Below are 25,994 nucleotides of genomic sequence, written 5' to 3'. Positions count from 1 at the left end.
GAGATCCATGGTAAAGTGATGGAATCAGGATCAGAGTAAGGAAATCAAACAGATCAAACAGGAGACTCCTGTAGCAGCTTGAAGATCTCCTTAGCCCCAGTAGTCACTTCCAAAAGTGTCACTATTTTTTACCTAGCTGGTATTGCTGCTTCTAGAGACTGTTGTTATAGATATTTAAGACCTACACTTCGTTTTCCCAGAAAAATAGTTATTACAAGAATATCAAAATCAAGGCATCTAAAGATGGAATGCTGACTTATCTAATGGTTAGGCACCAGCAAAAATATTCATTTTTCCTTTGTGTCTAAAACTTAAAACTATGTTATCCTCCCGTCTCAGATCTTTTAGGCTAACAAAAAGATCAAAATATTTATGCAAAGTCAATTTAAAATACTGTTAAAATTTAAATAGTTTGTTTCAATATTAAGATTTTAATTTTTTTCCCTTTCTTAAATACAAATTCCTCTCAGAAAAGACAGAATTTTTCATTCACACGAATCTGAATTAAAATAATTCACTATTTCATAGAGAAAATATTTCAGCTAGAAAAGCAAAAAAATAATTACTTTTATTTCTTCAAAACACACATTATCTAATATGTTCACTCTCACAAATTTCTGTATGCTTTTGGTACCTTCAAAATGCCAGCTACATTATTAAAAATGAGAAAAACCTTTTCACAATCACTGCATTTTCTTGCATAGCTTCAGAATATGAATTTCTTAACAATTAGCTTCTGAACATGCTTGTGAGCTGGGAGAAGAGGGTTAGCTATTTCTTCTTCATAGAAGCTGAATTGAGACATGAGAGAAAACCAGTAAGTATAAACTAATTTGGAAATCCAATAAGGACACCCACTAAGCAGCCTTTCAGACTGCTACTACAGAAATATTTTATTTGATCGATTCTATATGTATTTTACATTAATTTTTATGACAGATTCATACACTCAGCAGTTTTGCAAATCATACCTCAAGGCTTCAAAGCCTGACTACTCACTAAACCCTGTGCTACATGACTTTGTCAGCATTACACAGAAATGTGATATAAGCAGGGTGTTGTGGCAGAAACAGGATTTAAAAAGAAAAAACCAAAAGTTTATCATAAATGATGATGTTGAACTGTTTTAATAACAGACACTTTCTCCTTAGGAAGAGACCCATCAGAATCATTGAGGCCAGCTCCTAGTCCCATACAGCACCATCCCCAAGAGTGACACTGTGTGTCCAATAGCACTGTCCAAGCACTTCATGAAGTCAGGTTCAAGAAATCAGGACAGGCAACTGCTGTAGGAAGAGGTGTTCCATTTCCCTGGAGAGCCTGTTCCAGTGCCCAAAGGCCTTCTGGGTGAAGAACTTTTCCTGATATTCAACCTAAACCTCCTCCCCTTGACACAGCTTCCGGCCATTCCCTTAGGTCGCCTCTTCTCTTCCCCTCATAAGGAGATTGTAGTGAGCTGTCCCTTCAGATTCCTCTTCTCTAGGCTGAATAGACCAACTGATCTCAGCAGCTCCACTCATGGCTTCAACTCCAATCCTTCAACATTTTTGAGGCCCTCCTTTGGGCACTCTCTTTTTTATGTCTTTTTAAATGTCTGTTTAAATGTCCTTTTTAATGTCTTTTTAATGTTGTGACACCCAAAACTGCCCCTAGCAGTCAAGGTGAGGCTGCCCCAGCTCAGAGCAGAGCAGGACAATCTCCTCCCTTGCCCAGCTGTGATGCTGTGCCTGATGACCCCAGGACAGGGTTGGCCCTCCTGGCTGCCAGGGCAGAGCTGACTCAGATTCAACTCAGCATTGACCAGGATCCCTGGGTCCCTTTCTGAGCTGCTGCTCTTCAGGCTTTCTTTCTCCAGTCTATACATACAACAGGGTTGCTCCATTTCAGGTGCAGAATCTGACACCCATCCTTGTTAAACTACATATAGCTAGTGATTGCCCAACCCTCCAATTTTTTGAGGTCTCTCTGCCTTTAATGGAGTCAACAACTCCCAATTTAATGTCACTGGAAAGCTTACTTAGTATTCCTTCAAGTCCTGCATCTGTCATTACTGAAAAGAACTGGACCTAAGAGTTTCTGAAGCACACAGGGCCAATGATGGAGCCCTGTATAACCTCACTAGTGACAGGTCACGAGTTGGATGTCACCCCATTCACTGTAACACTTTGCACCTGACACATGAGCCATTGTTCACCCACTGTTTAACCTGGTTATCCAGCTATGCTGGGCATTGTATCAAAAGCTTTACTAAAATCCAAATATATTACATCAAGTGACCTCCCTTGATCAACCAGGTGTGTTACCCTGTCATAGAAGGAAATCAGGTCCAACAAGCAGGACTTTCCCCTCATGAAGCCATGCTAGTTGATTGAATTTTCCTACAGGTGTTTATCAGTACTTTTCACAATAATCCTTTCCATGATTCTAACACTCACTGATGTGAAACAGGCCTGTAGTTTCTAGGGTCCTCCTTCTTGCCCATCTTGAAAACTGGGACGTTTACAAGCTTCCAGTCAACTAGAGCCTCTCTGGGGACTCAAGATCACTCAATAATTGTTGAGAGAGTTTTGACAACAGCATTACCTAGGTGCTTGAGGATTGTCTGATGCATCTTATCAGGCCCCATAGATTTGCAGGGATCCAGCTGAAGCAGCCGATCCCAAAAAACGTCAGTCAACTGCGAGCTGATCATTCTTGCAGTCATGGTCTTCCAGCTTGATCTTCCTTGTCCTCTTGCCCTCTGACTTGTTTATTAAATGTGTGATATTCCCTGAGGCAGAATTATTCCAAATGGTAGCTGCCTTCTGACACAGCCTTGCCTGTACCCAGAGGAGGTCTGCAGCGTGTACTGAATAAAGCAGTGTCTTATGGAGAAGGAGCCTTGCAGTTAATTAATTAAGGAGTGCTTCATGGCATTCTTAAATGGCAAGTGATTTACTGCATAACTTTAGGAATAAAGTCAAGAAGTAGTTCTCTGTGTGTGTACGCATGTCTGCATCACAAATGTCCTCTTCCTCCAACTAGCTCTTCTTTTTTTAAAAACTTATTTTCTCAGCAACCTCTTGCAATAGAATACAAGGTGTTCATTATCTCCTCTTGTGATATGATATCAGGCAAGAAATAAATTAAGGATCTGAGCACAGATTTGATGATTCATGCATCTTTCTTTTCCTACACAGTTATGTTCGAGATCTTTTTCATACTATCATTATTTTTTCACCAATAAGCAAGGGTCCTCATAACAAAAAATTAGGCCAAGTACATGCAGGCCAGCATAAATAAGTATGCAACATTGAATATGTAGATTTTGTCCCATATTTCATGGTAAAAGCAATTGATCTGTACATATAATAATTTGGTGAACAATATAAGTTTTGAGAGTTCAGAAAACATGTGTACAATTAAAATGTCTATTAGGACAAAATATATTTGTTCTTTGCTCAAGTTTTTGCATGCATGAAATGTCTCCAGGAGTGCTGACAGGTACTGATATGCTTGGGGAGAGGTGTAGGGCCTTAGCTAATCCCTACCCTTGAAAGATAGCATCTGCCCACTGACTAGCAAGTGGTCTTGGGTTTGGCTTCATTTTATTTTGGTATTTATTGGGCAGACAGATCCCTCTAGACTAGCCTTATTAACTAGATATTCTTACATATAAGTGCATTGATTTGGTCTTGTCGTGTATTGCCTCATAATGTTATTTCCAGCCTTAGAAACACAGCCTGCCAACAGGTGCCTACAGGAAGGTCCTACTTAAATTCAGGTTCCCTTAGCACCCTCTTCACTGTTTCACCTCACTGAAGGGCATCTAACATTTTCAGTTCTATCCATCTTTTTCTAATTATTTGCCCATACATGAGACACTTTCAAAGCTCTCAATACCACCTGTGGAAGAAAAGTTCAGTGCTGACTACTAAAGTTGTCAAGAATAAACTTGCAGGATATATAAGTGAAATTAAATGGGAAAACAGCACTGTGCAAAACCAACCAGGTCTTAAGTTCAAGAGATTTAGTTTCATGTTCTGAGTTAGACATCAAAATTTTCAAGGAAGCTTTTTTTTCCTGAAAATCTACCAAGTTTAGGAAAACGTTGGTTGTTAAAACCCAGGTGAGAAATGCATTGTAAAGCAAGTATTGCTTAGGGTAAAGAAATTGCAAAAATTATTGTGTTGGGTTTTGTTTTCTTCTTTTCAGCTTCCTTTTCATTGTTGAAATTTGATTATTATTTAAAAAAAATAAGCAAGCGTTTCATTTAATGTGCAGTAAGGGAGAAAAAAGAAAACACTATTTTAATCCTTTATGTAGCTTACAGGGGGGGGTTTAATCACCTTGGAGCTGAAAATGTGGCTGGGGCCTATCTCATTCAGATCAAATCTGACCACTGCAAATACAAATGAACAAATTCTTTTTTTTTTTAATGGGATATATCTATTGGAATAGTTAATGAGATTAGGTAGTTTGCTTTCAGATGTTTTTGTAAAATATTTGCTGACACTGTACCCCTATTTTCTGCTGCTTTGTTTGTTCTTAATGTGTAATTTTTTTCTATGAATGAGTAAAATATTTGTTTTAGTAAATGACTGAAAAATTGATATCATGCCTAGGCTGGTAAATTTGTATCATAATTTGGAACACTCATGCAGAATAATTAATAATTAGCAATGTCCAGAAATAATATTCTGTTTCTTGTATTGACTGCTACAGGCTGTTTGCATGACATTGTTGCTATATACTTCCACCTCCTCAGCACCAATTTAAAGCTGCTAGGCTTGACTCAGTCATATTGTGAAAAGAATATCAAATTTCACAGCTGCTTTCCTCAGTAGTGGAATATTTAGGGAAAGGATCTAAAAGGAAATGGCAAATGATAAATACACACCTTGGACATGCTTATGGCTATGATAAAGAAACAGTTTCTCAAGCGAGATGTGTGAGAGAAATCATTAAAAACCCACAGAATTTATTGCTCTTTTTTTCTATTTGTTGTCAGTCAAAAAAAAAAAAAAAATCCAAGGACTTTCTGCAAGTTAAATGGTGATTATGTCAGTTTCCAGACATGATATTCAGCTTCAGAACTCTTTCTGGAGCAAAAATATTGACACTGTCCAACAGTGCATTCAATACCTAACACTGACAATATTAATGTATTTTTTTATGTATGTTTAGGAAATACTTGAAATGGATAAAAGTCAGGGAAGGATACGATTATCAGGCTAAAGTGCTTATGTTCCACTCAGAGTTTTTATTGCTTCACAGTGACCTTTTCTTTTTCACATTGTAATGACCACAAACCCACTGCTGCTAACAAAAGTAACAATATCCAGTATTTTGCATAGCCTATTGTCTAGCAAATAAGGTTCATCTTATATTACCATTTAGTCTACAGGGATGCATTTTCAAAATACCACATAGAAAGTAAAGAGAAATTAAGCAATTGTACTCCAATCAAACTCAGCAGGAGTCAAGGAGCTAATACCTTGGGCACAGCTTTAAAAATGTTTAGATGAGCACCAATTGACTGGACAGCACTGGTATCTGCCAAAGGATCTGGATTTCAAGGTTATTTAGACAGCATATGAGTTCTTACAACACTAAATATTAGAATGAGCAAAATCAGAGTTAAGCCAGTGCAATTGCCATGCCACAAAATTTGTTATCAGGACGACCACCAACATACAAACTCTTTCCTCCATGAACTTCCCTTACCACTCAGCAATCAAATGACTAAATCATGTAACACTGTTACAGTCCCTGCAGTGGTGTTTGTGAGCCAGAATCAATTTATCAAATGGGATAAATGTACAGAATTGTCTAGCAGATGAAAATGATTTCTGGATAATACCAGTACAGAGAAATTTATTGGTAGCTGTTCTTTCCTTTATCTGGGAAAAGAAAAAAACGTCAAGTCCCAAGAACACTTACAGAGTGATTTCTAGGGAGGACTTAGACTTGCAATCTATAGTTGCATGAAAACCTGGAGATCACTTCTTTTTGTGCAGGAGAGAGAAGCCTGAAGCATCTGCTTCTGCTTGAATTTGACCATGTCAAAAACTGATCTGGTTCTACAGCTGGAGGAATATTGCTCCTCCCTTGGAATATTCTCACTGTATATGCTGGTTCAAGGAATAAAAAAATAGTGAGCAATAATGAAACTCTAGGGCAGGTACAAAACACATCTTACACAAGGTTTGAAAACACTGTATACCAAAAAAATAAATAATTCATCTGGGTGAAGACCGGGAATATAATTATATTATAGAGAATAATTGGGCCCAACCTACCTGCAGCACAAAGAACTTATTCTATTAGCTGCTTTAAAACATTCATCATAGAAATGCTAGAATTTATGAAATATTTGGCTTAAATAGCCAGTTTCTAGACAAATCCCATGGACAAAATGTTAGATATCTCTTTTGGACAGATATTCTCCCCTTCTTAATAAAGTCATGATTTTTAAAAATTGATTAGCAATAACCTGCGGTAGAGGAAATCTGAACTGGACAGTAGCATCCAATCAGGAGCAAATGTTGAAGAGCATGACAATATTCACTTGAGAGAGGCTTGGATCCCCTAAGAAGCAGCCTAGAACTAGTAAATAGGAAGTGATATTCAGATTACATAGCTACTGGTAAAGTTCATGGAATGAAATGAAAGAAAACATAAATAAGGAAAGTTGGAAATTAGGGTAAAAAAATATAATAAACTACCAAAAGCTGTAGATTAATAAATATATGTATTTATATCACATTCCATCTCTTAAGAACCATTGAATGCAAAAATAAAAGCTGAATACTAAATCCAAGAAAAGGTCTGCTGAATGATCACATTGCAGTGCCAATTGGAATCCCACCCTACATCAACAAATTTAAGAATTAAAATTAGAATATGTGTATATTTCTAAGGAGTCCTGTTACAGAATTTTCTCCAAGTGTAGTTTTATTTATCATTGCAGGAAATGTTAAACACATTTCAAAATATGGTACTAAAATATCTTTCAATTTGAGGCTGAATACTGGTTACTGCTTGTATTGGTCTAATCCCACAAATAACCTGCACAAAGACAGACTTTTACAGCCCTTCAGAAACTCGCTGATTTCAGTGGTTTCTCTGCTACCTGTTCAATAGATCACTATTACATTACAAGTTCAGGACTGTGCTCAGCAGAATATTTAAGAGCACACTTAAATCCATACTTACCCATCAGAGCACTCTATTATAAGCATGTACTCAAACCCCTCCAGTATCAATATGACTTAAATATTTTGCTGACTATGAGCAGATATTTCAACTGGGACACTGGCTGGGTATGCCAGCACATATATACTTCATTTCTCTTCTCTAGCAAGGAATATTTATTGTAATTTACATCCTATTCAAATGCTGGATGTGGTTAAAAAATTGTCAAATTGCATTTGATCTAACACATATTTCTACCTTTAAAAAAGTTTGTTAGAAACACAAGTTTTATACAGCATTTCTATATTTTTCAGAGAACTCAAATATGATAAAGTTTATTATTGTTTTGCTGTGTTGGACAAATTTAATATAAACAGACGAAAAGATAACTCACCTATTTTCACTGCTCAATTCAAAACAAACAGCTCTCAAAAATTTGAGACTAATATACATGAAAATAATTAAAAATTAATAGAAAACCAGGATGTTTTAAGCTGATTTAATAGTAATTTACACTTTTTAAAACTAAAGTAATTGTTCTGAAAACTGCAGAATACCTGGACCTGTAAATAGAATACAGTTAGGATTGTTAGCCTATGTTTCCTATGTCTTGATAGTTACTCAATTTAAAAAAGGTGAAATATTTAATTTTTCACATGATCCCTTTAGAATAGATTACTGGATAAAAAATTACCCACAAATTGTGTTAAAAATAAGCCTTGTTCCTCCAAACCTAGAGGTTGAAAGAAGACTGCATTAATTCTATTTGCAAGGGAAGTGGAAAATGCATAACATACTGCAAAATTTTCAAAACAAATAATCCACAAATTACTAAAAATGAAAGATAATATAATTCAGTCATAAATTACAACCAACTGTTGAAAAAAGTAAAGCAGCAGTCCTATGGGCATAATAAATATCAAAAGCAATTATTCTCTTGTATGCAGATAGCTGAAGTGTCTAGAAAAATTAGTTGTGTCAGTCACAGCCCAAACCAAAGGCCAGTTTTACCTCTCTTTGCTCTAAAAACTTTCCAGTGAGAGTTGTCATTTCTAAAATCCTATTCAGCATTTCAATATCTCTTTTTAATTCTGTACATTTAGAATTGTTTGTGTTCGGATTGTGCTAACTAATTAAGATAGGTTGAAGTTCTCATTTTTTTTTCTGTTGCTAGTGGTGTAACAAACTGCTGTGACAGTCACATCTGAGTGAGACACACAGGGTCTGTACTCAAGGCACTTACCAGCAGCCAGAAGAAAACTCCACCAGCACCTCCTATGCTGCTCTGGGGGTATCTGACATTGATGTTTCTCATTCCACACAACAGAAGGGTAACTTTGGGTGAAATACTTAAGAAATATTGTGATACTGGCAAAAATCTTTTCCTTCTTTTTTTTTTAGGTTAGTAGATTGTATTTATACATATAAGCAGCAGACTTTGCACAGTGTTTTTGAAACAAGGAGTAATACGCAGGCTGCAAAGGATAAAATACCTATGATTAGCCTCTTACCTCTGCAGGCTTAAATGGAGGTAATAATCAGCTTTGCAGTCTACAGGTATAGTTGAAAAAGCAGGAAGAAATCTGATATTCTAGCCAACATTTTAGTCACAGAAGAGCAGAAAAACCTGATTTTATCTTAACTAATGTTAGTAGCAAAAGCAGTTTGAAGTTCAGGCTCTGGTCTCTGAAGTAGCTGGGTGTTCATGAGCACTAGCAAGGCTAACAGGAATACTCCAATTCTTATGGCAGCCTTACCAGAACTGTAGAAAAACAGATCACAATTAAAAACTGTCTCAGTGGTTGAGTAATTTGATAATAACAGTTGGTTTAATGCTCAAAAAGACAGACCCTATCTTCAGATTATTTTTAACGTAGAACTGGCAACACTCAAAGCCTTTTAAAAAAACAAAAAACCAAAACACTACTTTCTGTAAATGCATCATTATAGAAAAAAAGTAATTTTGCAGGAAAATAAGAAATAAGTTTTTTATAAAATTAATACTAATTTATTTGTCTTGACTATGCCATGTAAATTCCCAGAAGACACTTGTTAATTTTTTTGTAATCAGTGTTGTAATATATATGAAGAAAATGAACATTTAATAAAGGAAATTCTGAGAAGCTGTCCTTAAATTCCAAGCCTTTGCATTAGCAAGGCTATATAGTTGTTAAAGGTGCTGTTCAGAAGTTTTTAATCACTGAGTTGTCACCTTCACCACTGAGTTCAACCAGAACTAGCACAGGTTGCCTGGGTATGTTCTGGAGTTTCCATTGCTGCAGATACTCAGAAGCCATCTGGATGGTCCTGGGCAATCAACCTTAGGTGGCCCTGCTTAAGTAAGGGATTTGGACCAAATGCCCTCCAGAGGTCACTTCCAACCTCAGGCACTCTACAATTCTGTGCTTACTCGGAATTTACCGTATTTCCTATTCTGTTCCTTAACTATGAATATTCCACTAAACTTTTCTGAAAAATTCTTTAACAAAATCCTAGTCATGCAACACAAATTCACTCTTTGATTACTATTTTATGTCCTCCTTCTTCCCCTGAGCAGAAAGCAACTTAAGCCTACAGATACTATGAAGAATGTAGAACACAAACTCTTAAATGGCTTTTTTGCTGCTGACACCAGGAGGCAAGCAAGCACAGCTCTTTTGGGTGCTTTAAGGGAGCTCACTAACAGATTGCCAGGTAAGTTCAAATATTTTATCAGGCCCACGTCTTGATCCATCCCATTGTTATTTGTTGTGCATAGAAAAAGTCATTTAGAGAAGGCATCAATGACAGGCTTTAAAGCTTTGTGCAAAATGCAGTTCAACTTGAAGTGACTGCAAAAACAACAGTCTTCATGGTCATCTTTATGGTCGCTGACAGAAACCCACACACCAACACAGAAATACGCTTTTGCTTCCTATGTTTTACAGACAAAAACCTGTCTCAAACAGAAAGAGTTCAATGAACTGTGTCCATCTGGTCACTCCTGGCCAAGGTATTGTAAATCTTAAAATATGCCAAATGGAGGCCATGAGATTCTCAGTTTCAATGCTGAGCCACATGGCAAAAGTGATCCAACAGAGCACTAAAATCTGTGCAGTTCTGTGTGCCTTTCTTTTGTGGAAAAGGGAGCAAAGAGAATTGATAATAAAATGAAATAAGGAGATTGGCACTCAGTAGCCAAAGTCTCCTACAATCTTTGTATTTAATTGTCTTTTTCCTGGCAGTATAAAGACTGAAGGCATTCAAAACCATTATCTTTGGAGAGCTCATTTCTCAGTCAGCTCAGAATGGCTAAGAATCTGCCAGGAGCTGTAATAAACTCTCTCCCAACTGAAATGTAGCTCTAGAATGCAACAGACAGTTTTGTACACCAAAGCACTATGCAGCAGTTTAAAAGAGACAACTAAGAAGGAAAATTACAATTGAAGCAAAAATTCCAAAGGGGAGTGATAGAGGAACGCAAAACATGATTGATGCAGAGGTTCAAAGTGTCTGTGGGCTCTGTACAGGGTTATTTCACTCTGCGTGGGATAGCACAGGAATGGTAGATCAGGTCATAAATCTATGAACTTAAAGCTCTACTTGAACTCCAAGATCCTGAAACACCTTCAAATTCCAGGGCTCAGGTGAACATTCTCCTTGTGGCTGACTGCAGCAGGGATAATGCCTACAATTGAACTTAACAGCTCTCCTTAATCCTTCTGATCTGCCTCTTGGAAAAGCAAAAGCCCACATAATAACATTTGTTGCTCATATTGTGATGTCTCAGTGATGCACAGATTTGAATCACTTGAATTACAAGACTAGATACAGGAATTTTGTGTGTACACACATCTGTCTTGACAATTTCTGTGTTAGAGCGCACAGGTTCATTGGCAATTCAACAGTCTGACACTTTTCTCACATTATTCACATACCTGTCTGTATTTCCATCTAAAAATTCACAAAAATTTCACATGCCAAAAAATATGTGAAACAGTGGGAGAAGCAGTTCCCTACCACAGGTTGCTCCTAACCATCTCCCTGCTAGTAGCCTAGAACATACAAGGTGTTTTGATTCTCTCTTGGGGAAAAATGTATGCACCTAAACCTTATAGAAACAGTTGTGATTCATAGAATTCCTTGGGGATTGGGGTGAAATTTTTTTCTGAGTATTTGATTGGAAAATTATCAGCAGTTTTTTTTCTGCATTCCCTCTCAAACTTGTGGTAAACAAGTGCATTTCTGAAGAAAAATAATCCTCCTTCATTGACCTGAATGTGTTGTTCCACAGCACACTAAGGTTGCTCCACTCTGAATATCACTGTAAAAGACACCTTGTAGTACCAAAAACAAGTTGAGCACTAGAATAGTGGGTCTTCTGTATGTCTGTTATTTCAAATTTATTTTATTTTGGGGGCTGAAAAGGGAAGGTTCTTCACCTTTCAGAGTTTAGTGCAAAACTGTAAATGTAGGTTGCTTGGCAACTGCTTTTAAAGAGTATTATTTGCTCTCAAAGAGACAAGCTGTTATTTCTTGCCTTTTAAAACAAAAACATAAAAGAAAAAATGGAACAAAAAAGAAAATAAATTTAAAAGGTAATTACTTCACCATCAATTAATGTAAATGGCTTCTTTATATGCACACAGTGATGACATGCAAGGTCTTCCTCCTCCCCACCATATGATTTCCAACAGAGAACCTGTAGCAAACAAGTGGTTTTCTACAAGAAGTGCAGCCAAGTGGAACTGACATCTCATACCAACTCAGAAAAATAAATTACATGCAAGGCAATGTATCTCACAGGAGGGAGGGGGGAAGCTGTTAGAGACCAAGGTCAAAGAAGCTCAAAATTTTCTTTCTTATAGGTTCTTACTAGCAGCCTCTTGGGGAAAAGCTGCATTAATCCCTCTGCATATCCCCCCATCCTCCGTTTAGAGGAGGCTGTGAAGGGGCAGAGGCACAGCATTACCAAGTCCATAAAGAAGAATTAGGGAGAGCAGCTGCAAGAGACAGGATCACTGGGCTGCCTGAGGAGGACACCTCCCACCTAGAAATCTTTCACACCTTTTCAAGAATCGAAGCTCAGAAAAACAAACTAGCAATGACTGCTCAAGACAAAAATACAATGGGTCCACTGATTCCACTGCTTCTGTCTGCATCCCTTTTCTTCCTTAGGAGTATGCAACATCTTAAAGCTGCTTCTCCTGGATTTTGCGTGTTTTGGTTTCATGAAGACAATGAGCATTATGTTGCATCATTAATATCAGCTATTATTTAGCTGCAAAAAGACAGCTTGCAAAAACCAGGAACACTGAAGTATCAAGAAAGTGATTCAAATTTATTTGGTATGTGCAGTTAGGATTGCAACTTTGCATGACAGAATGTGTGGTTTATAAAACAAGCATACTTACTTCTCTTGGAGGAAAATTTATGCAGGGCAGAGATCCAATTCAGACTACAGAGGCTAAACACTCCAAAAGAAAGCATTTAAGGTACATGTATGTCCTCAAAAGTCCTTCCGCTCAAGGAATATGTATAGATATATGTGTTTTATCATAACACATATCTTAACCCTAAACAAGTAAGTCAACTATCTTAGAGGTAAGTCAACTACATGAAGGTCTCTGCAGAGCAAATAGAAAGGAGAAGAGTTGGTAATAAAAATTAATCTGAGTAAATACAATAGAAAATTTTAAAATTGCAGGCCATAAATCAAATATACTATCAAGAAGACAAACTATGCAGCAGTTTAATATTCTTCTAATACTGACAGATGAATAGAGGTTAATAATAATCTGGTTTCTGTCAAGAATACCTTGTAGATTGTGAAAGTTCCCAAGTCAAAACGCAACAACTAGCTAATCTTCAGAAAGGTTAGTTCTCCTGAAACCATTATATGGCTAAAGTTAGCAGAATTCATTTAATGTACCTGTAAAGCCTTGCGCCCAGTGAATTTTAATATCTGCTAGCTGACTTAAAAAAACAAAACGAAACAAAAAGACAAAACCAAAAGACATATGTAGAAGCCAATAAAGAGGCCAAAATTCACCACTTAGGCCTGAACAGTTTGCATCATCAAGTATACCAATTGTGTTGCACCACAAAAAAAAATTGTATTCAAGTGATGGATCTATCTCTTTCAAGTCCAAACCTGAGCTACAGTAGCACAAGACATTTTGACTGTCTGTGGATTTAACTTCTCTTTTCTTTTTTTAAAGTAATTTTCCTGTGTAAAAATGCAGTTCTAGCTATAATTGCTTAAGCATTTTGCAGTTTCTTTGACGGTCACCAAACAGAGCCTGATTTCAATATCTTATATTCTCATTTTTAGATGACATTTTAGGATAAAATATGCTTCCACAGGGGGGAACTAAGGTACATTCCTGTCAGAAAATAGATTAAGTGAAATTACTTTCCTGGTGTGTTTCCAACACTAAAAGAAAAAACATCTTTTCTGATATACATTAAAAACAGTTCTTAAATGAATGGCCCTAGGAATCTGTATCTAAATTTAAAAAATATAAAGAATGCCTAACAGCACTACCAAAAAGAAACACATGTAAAACATGCAATTTTATTCCAAAAGGGTAGAAATTATTTTTTCCTTTGCTCGTCATTCAGAAATTACATTTTGTAACTCACTCTACAGATAAATGTCTCATGTGACTATAAGAGAAGAACAAAGGTAAATGCCTGGAGATACATAGATGTGATCCTATACAATTCTGTCTTCACCCTGGCAGTAGAATCAGCAGTAGTAGCACTGCAAAAAACTTTTCATGGACAGTGTTAATAGTACAGAACCTCTAATCATCTCAGCTAAGTTTCAATTTGTTGGGGTGTTGTGCAAGACCTTAATGATGGTAGCAGACACAAGGAAAATGGAGTGGCAGACACATTTTAGATGGGCAACTGAGGAGCTAGGCTCTGCCAGGCCTCTCAGCACAGCAATGGAAAAGTTGCAACCATGTCTCAGTCCAATTTCCTTTTAATCCAAAGTAATATACAGGGGAATATGGTGAGAAGTAATGAGCTCATTTTGCTTCTGTAGAAGTCATAATTGAGTCCAATAAAGCCTGCAATGTTTCTCCAGAGTGGTCCTAGTGTTAGTCAATCGGGTATTAGGCACCTTAGTCCCTAGACATGCACTTTCCCCATAAAACTGTCAATACCACTAAGAAGCATGTAATATATACAATGGTTACTTTTTCAGAAAGCAATCTATTGACTTTTTTCAGTAATTATTGACAGAGTCAGCTTGAACAAGTTAAAAGTTTTTTCCCAGAGCTGGAATTAGAGTAAATATGCATCTCTTTAGACTGCTCAGCCCTTTATAGCCCATGTGCAATGTAATAGGTGCCAGATTCAAAGCAATGATAGTGGTCATTCAAATTCTGTACTGCAGAAGCAAAGATAAAAAGAATGAAAACCAACAGACTGATTTTCAGTTCTAAAGTTAGTATGTGAGCATTGTCAACTGGTGTAACCATCTCTATTGGGCACTTGAAGGTCAAGCCATTCGACCAGGAATGGACAGCCTGGTCTTCCCAGAGAGTCCCTACTTTGGGTTTCTCAAGGCAGGCAGTAGGCACTTGGTTGGCAGAGTCTATTAAGTTCACATTAACTTATTGCTAAAGCTGCTAACACAGCCAGAAACTTGGGTTCACATTCTTTGTTTAAGCAATTTGAAAGGTCCATATTCCTTTCCAGGTGTATCGAGGCATTCGTGAATTCAAAGGGCATCCTTAATTTTTTTAGCCCCAATTAGGCTGAATTTAGGCTGTAGCAAAGAATCTAAACAGAAGAGCATGAAGCAGAGTCTGTTTCTGTAGCCTGGAAGCACAGGTATGGGGAAGATTGTAGCTTTCCCTCACTGTTTCCTGGATTGCTTACACATTTGCAAGACTCTTATTTTCTTTCTTTTTCTATTTTTTTTTTCCCAAACAAACAACGAAACAAGCCAGGAAATTCCTGGTTAGAAATATTCAGCACAGTTCTTTCCAATTGCTTATTCACTAAAGTGGAACAAGAAAACCAGGAAAATTATGGAGCTCTCCATACCATGAGATATCTTTTTACGAGGTAGAAAATATATCCGAATCTAAGTGGGGGTTTTTTTGTTTTGTTTTTTTTTTTTTTTTTTTTTTTTTTTGTTAGAACTTTAACCAAAAACAATCAGAATGGGGGTCACTTGATTTTTCATAGCATAGGTGTGAGCTCTGGTTTGGGGCTTTTTGCATTCTCATTGAGGGAATTCTCATTTTTGTCTGCTCTGTACCTCTCAAAGAGCACGACCAAACAACTTTGAACTTCCATCATTCTAAGGACAGCAGCTAAATTGTGGCAATAAAGCTACACAAGACCAATTTTGACATGATACTATGACATCAATATGCACTACATGTGGAATTAATATTTATATTAAAAAATTGCTTTCAACTAACTTAGCCTTTTAACAATAAGAGACACACCTATCAGCAAACACACTGCATTACTTCAGCAATTCCATCTGAGGTTTAAATAAAGAACTTGTGTTTTGATACTCTTTTGACATTTGGATAACATTCAGACTATATATTAGATTTTTTAGTGAAGCGTCATCCTTGCCTGCAAGCTGGCAGTTAAATTTATCTTTCCAGTAACAGCCTATACTGAACACAGATTTGCACTTCAGTACAAACTAAAAGGTAGGAATTAGCATTATCTGTTGATAATGAAAAAAAATACATGTGCTGGAAAAGAGATTCTTGAGTCAACACAATGAATGAGTAAATACAGTGGGGAGGGAGAGGCCTGAGCTGATCTGACCCATTGAAATGGGCCAACTCTGTTTATCTTGAGAATATAAACCAAAATAAACTGTTCCCAGCCTCCCAGGCTAGTGTTCATCAGACTGCAGAAGGATACTGGCATACTAACACTGCCTCCACAACGAATAGGACTTCTAAATGCTGGACCAGACTGGGCAGCATCCCTAGAGCAATTTTTCCTTCTCCTTATCTCTTTCATTGATAGTTTTTCTTTTCTGCAGTCCTTTCTGCATCAGAAACTTCCACTGGTTTTCTAACATGAAATAAGCTGTATGAACTCTCTCCAGACTTCCTATAGTAAAGTGATTGAGTAAAAGCAATTTTTAGATTTGGAAAGTATATTTGAAGAAATTTAAATCAAAATTAAAAACTTGGAAAACTTTGATCAGCCTGAAGTATGCTTCACAGAAAACAGTCAATGAAATTTTTCCCTGCCTGGAAAAGGTAGTTGCTGAAGTTCTCAGAGAAACAGAATTTCTCTTGTTTCATATCCCCATTGTAAAGCTAATTGCTTAAAATACTGTTAGATGACACAGCAGAAGGACCATACCAGTTTTTCTTTACTGTATTTTTTGCCTTTTTAGGATGAGCCATTAGAAAACATTCTACTTCTCTTTCTCTTTTCAAGGATTTCTCCTGATGACAGGAGCATTTACATGAAAATACAGAACAGGCACTGACTGACACGGTGTTGAATCTCATAAAACTATCAAATTATGTTAGGTTAGAATAAATGTCATTGGCATACAAGAACATAGCATGCTCACTAAAGCTTCTGCATTATTAAGTTTGAATGTTTACATAAAACTAATTAAAGATAGTGTAACAGTCTGTTCAAAATTAGGGAGTTTGGTTTGGGTTTTTCTGTAGAGAAAGGGAAACTACAATTTATTTAAACTACTGTGACAAGTGATACCTGATTAACTTTGCCACATCTCACATTTCTAATGGAGACAGTTTGGAGATTAAGCTGAAACATGTATTCCAGTGAGAAGGGAGTTAATTCCCATTCTGTGTTATCACACTGTGTAAGCAAATACACCTATGCATATCAACATTATAATGTGAGTCAAAAATAATGGATCAAATGATAATAAAAATCTCAACTTTCTTTTAAACTGCTTATAGTCGAGATGTAGCATGGCTGAATCTCAAAACCTGTTACAGGAATGATCTGCAAATCTCATGCAACAAACAATTCCTATTTCAGGCCAGGCTGAGAAAAGGTACATAAAATTCAGGATGCAGTGAGAGAAAGGTTTGTCCAATATTTTGCATAGATGTAAAAGGAACTGTAACAATACAAATACAGCCTACTGAGCACAAACCATTTGATCCAGATAGAGTGGCTTTGGAGGGTGGAGGTACAGGTACAAGTAGTATTCTTTCCTTTGGAAAGTGGATGAAGTCACTCAGCAAAAAACATTTTAAAGTTGTTTCCAGATAAAAACTAACATTTTTTTGAGAATGCAGGGATATAAATTTGAAACAGAGCACTCCAATAACACAAAGAAGGAATGAGAGCTGCCTCTCTCATCAAATGAGTCCCAGGCAACTCAGGGAACAGGTGGGTAAATCAGTAAGGGGATGAAATGCACAGATGTGTGTGAAAAGTGCCATTTACTGAGAGAGACAGCATCAAATGCAGAATGGCATAACCTTCTGCCACTGTGGAAACTGTTAAAAAAGTGACAAATGGCAGGTGTCAAATATGGAAATACGAAGAGGAGTGCAGATATAAAGGGATAAAAAAGAAATTAAAAAAAATAAAGGATCAAGAATCATAAAGGTTATACAAATCTATTTGAATGAAGATTAAGACCACTATTTAAACAGCAAAAGGGAACAAATAAATGATGCGGCACCTAATACTTTTCTGGACTCTGCCTTCAGTAAAGGATTAATCAGTGCTAACCAAATTTTTTTAACAACAGGAAAAAAGAAAAGGAGAGAAACTTGTGGAGTTTTCCGATAAACTGTGGGTATCCCTTTTACTGGTGGGATGAAATTACTGTTTAGAACTGAGAAATGGATGGAGGCAGTCCCTGCACCATTAAGAGTTGTCTTGAAGACCCTATTAAAGAGTGAAGTACTGGAGGGCGATGGGGAGAATTGGAGTGATGGACAAAATCTGACAAACTGGGTTTGGATTTTTTTTAAATGTCCTTCATCCTTACTTCTCTTGTCCAGGTGCAAACATCATAGATACATATTGCCTCTTCACACCTTTCTCTCTAATTTTTGATGAGAATTGTATTTCCACTGTAAATTGTTCTGGATGTTGTAAGCAGAGACCTTTCACTTTATGCTATTAAACATTCTAAGTAAAGAGAATTTCTGGAAAAAGGAGGAATTGCAGGATCTTGCTGGAGGTTATTAATTATCAAATGCATAGTAGTCAGCTTTTTTTCATTTAGGAACTTATGGGAAATGTCACATATTATGGACGTTTGATGTGTATGGTTTTTCATTACTTTAGATCATTACAAGAGAGTAGAATAAGAAAGTTTACCTAAGAAACCCAAAATCTTCACAAAATACAATATATAAGAATAAAATAATTTATTAATATTGCTGTGTTTTAACTCAAAATACTGAAACACTCATAAGCTGAAGCAATTAACATTGGTAGAATCATTCTCAATTTACCAACTGGGTTAACTCTGCTCCAAGTTAGAGCAACACTGATGTATCTGACTGCACAAAGAAAATTCTGGCACAGGTCAACAAGTTAAATCTCTGAATGATCCATTTTTCTTCAGAGCAGGGCAGACTTGTGAGATATTAATGTGTCAACGAACATTTCCAAGCCCAGAAAACCTATATAATTTGAATTTGTGCTCTGATTCATAAATCCTTTAAACTGGTATTTCTAGTATAACATGCTACTTGAAGGGAAGAAAAGGGTTCAGCATCCTAAGAATAGATATTCACAGTGAGGGAGAACATATAGCAGTATCTCCCCTTGCATTTCGTGTCCTGGAGACAAATGCAGAAAGCATGTGCTAAAAGACAGGCAATATCTTTAACTGAAACTGTGAAAATGATACAGATAATTCATGCTTTGGCTGTCTAACACTGAAGACATGTTTAGCTCTATCCTCAAAGTCACAGTTCTTCTAACAGCTGGCTCTGGTGATTAGGCAGAGAAATGTTGGTTTAGCTTGCTGAAGCAATTATGAGGACCAAATTAAAATATCCATACTAGGAATAATTTGCCTATTAACTATTTTCTTCTTAAGGTAAGAGCAGCTGCACTGGATTTTATCTAGGGAAAACACCCAGCATCAAATAAAAACTATGTGGAAGAAAGTAGAAGGCACAAAATTTACTGTAAGGGGTGAAATACTAATGGCATTTGAGCAGCCTGGTCTAGTGGAAGGTGTTGGGAGGAGGTAGCAGAAGAGACAAGATTATCTTTAGGGCTCCCTTCCAGCCCAAACCATGATTCTATGATTACATTTTATTCCATGGTTTGGTCAGGGACATGTTGTATGCAGCTGTTCTTGGGACTCTGAGAGGCCAAAGCAATGTTATAACTCAGATTTTGAGAACAAAAGGTATTTAGAATTTCAACATTTCTTTCCTGCCCTAGTCCCCAGTCTATGTTTATTTTCAACCTCAGCTTTACTTTTCTACTCACACACCATTCCTGAGGATTCACTTCACATCTGCCCACAAAGCTGAAGTTCTGATCCACCTCCTCCTTAACTTGTTCACAAAAGCCCTTGGCTTGGCAATTGCACAGGTCAAATCACAGCATTCTCAGGATGCAGAAATAAGGCAGCTCTCTCCCTATGCTGTGAGTTAGATAAACAAACTGATTGTGCAGATCTCTCTGTAATTTTACAGAACATCTTCTCTGCGTGTCATCTCTTTTTTCCTACGTACCTGTTACATAATGGCTGTGGATGTTTTTAGTAAGCTCTTTATATTGAAGATCATGTCATTAACACTTTGCCATTCCTGCTTATACTTTATTCCTCAGACTTATTCAATAATGGGAATGCTGAGATAATAATAAAGACAAATTTTAAATCATAATGGTAGATATAGAGGGCATTAGTTCCTGCATTCAATAATAAGAGAAAGAAACCAAGGCAGAACTAGACGAGGCAGCTGGAGAGTCTAAGCAGGGCTAGAGAAAGGTACTGAAAAGCCAAGCTGGAGGAAACCCCTGACTTAGACCCAGGGTTAGAACAGAAGAGCAAACCTATGGAAATGGGGTAAGTGTAAAACAGAGACCAAAGGCAGAAGATATCAGGAAGTTAAGGCCAAAATTGGAAGCAAGGAAAGAGGGCAGATATACTGCAGTGGTCAGAGGAAGATCTGTGTATCAAGTGGCATCAGAGGTGTTCAAATCTCCTTCTTTGGGAAAGTCAACAAAAATACAAAAACATCAGTGAAGAACTCAAATTTCTTCTCTTCCCACTATGAAAAGAAACAGAGTTATTTGAATAATGGAGACAGAAAACCTGCCCAGATAAGGACCAGACACCACTTACAGTTACTAAGAAAGCTAAGAGAACCACTGATTAATTAGCAAAATAATTTTCTATAAGTGAATATACAAATAAAGGGTGGATCTAGAAGGGTTAAACAGACTTTGATTGTGAACACCAAGATTTTTCATAATAGTGTTATGGAAAGATCTGAAAAAAATATACTAATTTTTCAGATCCAGAAATGTAATCATACAACAGTGAGCAACTCCTACAGAAGGACTGAAACTTTGTCTTGGTCTCTGCTTGAAAATGAAGGCCTACAGTGGAAGCCATATCAGGCAGCAAGATAAAACAGTGAAACCCATGACTTGGGGAGAGAAGACAGAATTTCTAAGCATTACTTAACTCTTCTATACCAATTTAGCAAAAAATATTCAACCAATTTGATGATAAATAAATAAAGCATGATAAACTTTGCTTGAAATTTTGATTGGCTGATTTTACTTGTCCATTGACTTTTGGAGAAAAATTATAGTTCCTTACAAATTTTAGAGATGCACCAAGTCCTTTCTTTCAAGCCCAACCAGCAAAGAATATCGAGCAGTAACAATTATATCCTGTGTTTGGCTTGTACATCATTCAAGATGATATTCAAGAGTTCCACTTTACTGTGTCAGACAGGTCCAAGTATGCCAGTGGCTCAGTTTGATTAATTATTTTCAGCAAAAAACATACCATTATCTCTCATAGTTCACAACTAATATCACAAAGTTTTACAAGTTGACTAGAAACACAAAAAAATGTTTTCAGTAATTTTCTACATTGTACATACTTGGAAAGAACAGAGTTTGGCAACAAAGACTTTTCTTTATTCCTTCCCCTCTTTCAAATTATTGAGTGTGGTTCCTGTTTTGACCAGTCAGGTATGAGTTCTTTTCTTCTTTGTTGCAAATTGTTGAAGAAGGTGGCAAAATTATCCATATCAGCAATTAGATGACTCAGTGTTTATCTTTACCCAGTATTTGCAATAAGGTAATATACATTTTATCTGGTTGCTGGGTGATGACATCATTGCTGTCCCACTGCAGTTGCTATAGAAACACAACTGGGCTTTTTACAGTCCAGGCAACAGAAAAGCTGAAGAGATTTTCTTGTTTCTAGTTTTGATATATGACTTGTCAGCCAAAGTATAAGATCTTATCACCATGCACCTGATGGAAAACACAAGTATCAAAGGTCATCTATGTCCTAAGAAGAGTGGATTTAGTAAGGTCATTACTAAATGATCAGCTTTTCCTGCAGTTCAGTCCAATTAAACAGATCATGATGCCAGGATGTATTATGAAATGAACTGAGTACATGTGGGCATCTTTACCCTAGCTTAAAAAAACAAGCCTAAATTGTGGTGTTTATACCTCTCCATCACACATACATTTAGATGCTATCAGCTACATGCATATTTTCCAATTGCTTACAAAAGCACAAAAGTGAGCATTAGAGGCAGATAGACTCCTGTTTAAATCTTACATGAAAGTGAAAATACTGAAGAGATCTGGGCAGATTTGAGTCTGGACTAGACTCTGCATTTTGGTAAAACTGACACTGCATATTCTCTCAAGTTATATTGCCTAAGCTTGCCACATTTTCTGAGTGTGCAACATTTGGAATTTGCAGTTTGGGAGAGAAGACTGAAAGATACAATAAGACCATAGTCAATCCCTTCCAAAATATGATCATAATTGAAATCACACTTGATATTTTAGTGGTTTAGTGCAGAAATTTTCATCACTGTTGTGAAAGAAGGCAATTGTACAGATTTCAGAATTTAGTTCTGATTTATGTAGGTTTGAAATGTGGAAACACAAAAGTTCTCTTTCAAGGAAAACAATGCTGTACCAAATTACTTGTGCTGTTTTTTGTTTGGTATTTCATATGAAACAGTTATTTTAAAGTTGTTCTGAAAGGAGAAACTAAGAGTATATGCTTTCACTGAAAGTCTAAAAGTGTCACTTCACCACTGTGAGTCTCAAAAGTCTCTCAGAAACCATTTTATTCAAATCAATGCAATCTATATTCCATGCATTGTACAAAATGCTGCAGTCTTAAAAGAGATATATTGGTTGCAAATCAGCCTCACAGCATGAAACCTTAATTTATGTGTGTACGTGAGGGTGTGTTTACTTCCACACCCATAAGTGAGTTAGATGCCAAAGTCTGAATTATAAAGAAAATTTAATCAAATGCAAGCAACAAAGACTAGATGTTGTTTCAGACACCATGCATCTGTTTTAGGGGATTGGACTGGTTTAAAGGTTGTCTTGGATTGCCCTGCAGTAACTGTAGCAAGAACTCAGTCATATGATACACTTGAGACACTTCAGTTTAGATATCTTAATTTGTAGATAAATCTCAACCATGTATCTGAAAAACAGCATACAATTATTCCATATTAGAATAACACAATAAAGGGGGTGCTTGTAAAGGCAGTAGGAGCTAAAACAGGTGCTGTGTTTGGGAGCTATTCCTCTCTTCCATAGTAATGCAGTATGCTTTCACCTAGAAACTCAAAATTTGGCTTTGAGTATGTGAAACTCCAGGCTTATACAGAAAAGGAGGTAAAAGGGTCTTGGTGCGGTCTCCTATAAAGGCATGAACCTTTACTTGGCAAAGTAACTAACTCAACTATGCTACTAAAGAAATTTTTGTCATGTGAAAAATGAGCTACTGGAAAGACCTCCTCTCCTTGCACCCCTCTCTCACAGCATTGACTAGCTTAGTTCAACCTCAAGTATTCATAGAAACACAGGGTCATAGAATATGGTGAGTTGGAAGGGGCCCATCAGGATCATTGAGTCTAACTCCTGGCCCTAGGCAAGACACTCCAAGAATCACACCATGTGCTGGAGAACACTCTCCAAAAGCTTTTTGAGCTTTGTCAGCCTTCGAGCAGTGACCACTTCCCAGGAGAGCCTGTTCTAGTGCCAAACAGCCCTATGGGTTAAAAGTCTTTTCTGATATTCTACTTAAGCCTCCCCTAATAGCTTCATGCCATTCCCTTGGGTCCTGTCGCTAGTCATCACTGAGAAGAAATCAGTGCCTGTGCCTCCTCTTCCCCTTACAAGGAAGTTGTAGACTGCAGTGAGCTCTCTCCTAAGTCTCCCCTTCTCCAGGCTGAACAGATGAAGTGACCTCAGCAGCTCCACACATGGCTTCAACTCCAACCCGTTACCATCCTTACGGCCCTCCTTTGGATGCTGCCCAATAGTTTAATGTCCTTTATATATTGTAGCAGCCAAAACTGCCCCCAACACTCAAAATGAGGCTGCCCCAACTCAGGGCAGAGCAGGACAATCCCCTCCCTTGCCCAGCTGTGATGTTGTGCCTGATGCCCCCCAAGAAAAGTCTGGCCCTCCTGGTGCCAGGGCAGAGCTGACTCAGATTCCACTTTCCACAGGTCCCTTACCAGAGTGATCTCTCCAGCCTCTCATTCCCTGCTCTATACACACAACCAGGGTTGCTCCATCCCACATGCAGAATCAGGCACTTGCCCTTGTTAAATTTCATGTACTTCCACAGCTTAATTCAGTTTAAAAAGAAGCAATATTGGAAAACCAAGCACAATGCATTTTAAACTTTACTGTAACAATATTCAGATTCACTTTTTTCTAGAACAAAAGTTAAGCAGACTTTCCAAGTGTATTTTCTGATTTTTTGTTTTTGAGGAAGAAATGCAATCCCAAAGTAGACATTGATTTTTATCTGTGTTTTTCATCTCTTTTTATCAGAAATGGATCCAAAACCCAGAGGAAATATTCATTAATAACAAACAATGACCAACCTAGCACATCTGCACTACCTTTTTTTAGTTCAGCAGTGTTGAAAGGCTGCATTTCCTTTTGTAGTACCAGGTTTAGCCACTCTGCTTTGAGACTGAATTAGCAGCATTACATATTTTTAACCACTGAGCTCCTAGAGAGAAACTTATCTGCATTTTCAAACAACAACAGCAATATTGTATGATTTTCATGAATGTGTACTAGTCCTTAATAAACCATTGAGTTTTAAACCATTCTGCAAAGTGAATCAGGTAATTATCTCCTGTGTTAAGGAGTTTATATGAACTTTTATTCAAATAAACACATATAAAAATATCCTAGATTCTGCTTATGTGTTCTTGCACTGGTGAACAATTACATTAAAGTTTCCACTGAAGTCATCCTGCCAACTTCAGCAATGAAGCGTTCAGCTGGATGGGTAAGAAACAGACTCTGCAATTCAATTTTCCTTTTTTACATTAATGCAAGTAAAACCTATTGGCTAATAGTCTAGCAAACAATCCCATGATGAAAATTAACAATATAAGCAGTTTTGGTTAGATACTGAAAATGATAAATTTTGTCAAATGAAAACATTTCTGAAAATGCAAAGTGACTACCAAAGGAGGACTTAGAGAAAATGCCAACTCACATGTAAGTGCAGTGGTACCATCTCTGTGCAACCATGCATTTATTACAGCACTTAAGCAATGCTATCTCCCAAAATGAATAGCACTAAATGGCTTACAGGAAAAAAAAAAAAAAAAAAAAGTTAAAAATAATTAATTCTCCTTTAAAAAAACCTCTTGCAAGACATACTTCCACTGCAGTTTGATTATAGTCATATAATGACAGTCTTTCCTTTTTATTTGTTCACATTATTCATTTAATCATGAAATCTTTTATTTATATGGAGTTGTGCAGGTAATTTATTTATAACAGAGGTCATTTAACTGAACTAGCAGTGAATTGTGCATGAGATCACCTGTGTCCATAGAGAACTCAACTGCAGTGATTCAGATCCCATCAAAATGCAATCAGCTTTTGAGTTGTAACCTCAGTCACAGTACTTAGACCTCCCTTTTTATAAAGGGTTAAGAGTATTTCAGTACAGAGGACTCCAGCAGTTATACCATGTTCTCTAGATGTGTGTTGCCCATTTATTGTTTGCAAATTACAGATGTTAATTCTCATCACTTACACTAAAAATTTTGTCAAGGACAAAAGGAACACACCTTATATACAAAGCCAAGATTTTATTAGCGGCTTAATTAATCTTAACATCCTGATCTGTTCTTTTTAACCTAATTGAAAAGATACTAAAATTTTATTACACACAGAATATGGTATAAAATGTAGTATGATGTATTGCATGCATATAATTATATACAATTCAAATTATATACATCCAAACTTCCATGGTTTTGATGTTTTGTTGACCTTCTTAAGGTTAAAAACTCAGTGAGGGGCAGGGGGGAAATGAAGGGATGCAGAGGAGGGGAGAAAAGTGGAAACTGCAGCATCCAGAGGATTTTTTCCAGGAGGATGGCAGTGTAGATGATTCCTCCTCACTTAGAATAATTTTTAAGTCTGATATTCTACAGACCTTGTTTTTTCTTTACTGTTCAGCAAGACCACAGAACAAATCAAGTTGCAGGGGTTTTTTTGTCCCCCCCCCCCTTTTTTTTTCCTTTTAACTACTCTTGGTAAATCTGTTTCTGGTATAAGAAACTTGCCAAGGTTTCATTCCTGTGCTGGTCACTGGA

At 36.9% G+C, this 25,994-nt stretch overlaps 1 protein-coding gene and 1 long non-coding RNA gene across 5 annotated transcripts in view; both read right to left on the bottom strand.

Moving 5' to 3' along the window:
* GRM1 (glutamate metabotropic receptor 1) overlaps positions 1–25,994 on the bottom strand; it is a 176,779-nt gene that overhangs the window by 89,772 nt on the left and 61,013 nt on the right. The window lies entirely within an intron of this gene.
* On the bottom strand, positions 20,884–24,974 carry LOC306798699. The gene is made up of 2 exons (XR_013773445.1): positions 24,881–24,974; positions 20,884–21,624 (listed from the first exon to the last, which is right to left on the bottom strand). It is a non-coding gene; the product is annotated as an uncharacterized lncRNA (long non-coding RNA).

The sequence above is a fragment of the Erithacus rubecula genome (genome assembly GCF_903797595.1).
Source record: "Erithacus rubecula genome assembly, chromosome: 2".
NCBI classification, from domain to species: Eukaryota; Metazoa; Chordata; class Aves; order Passeriformes; family Muscicapidae; genus Erithacus; species Erithacus rubecula.
Note: the sequence above shows the minus strand (reverse complement) of the source record. Positions and strands in the feature narration are given on the sequence as shown.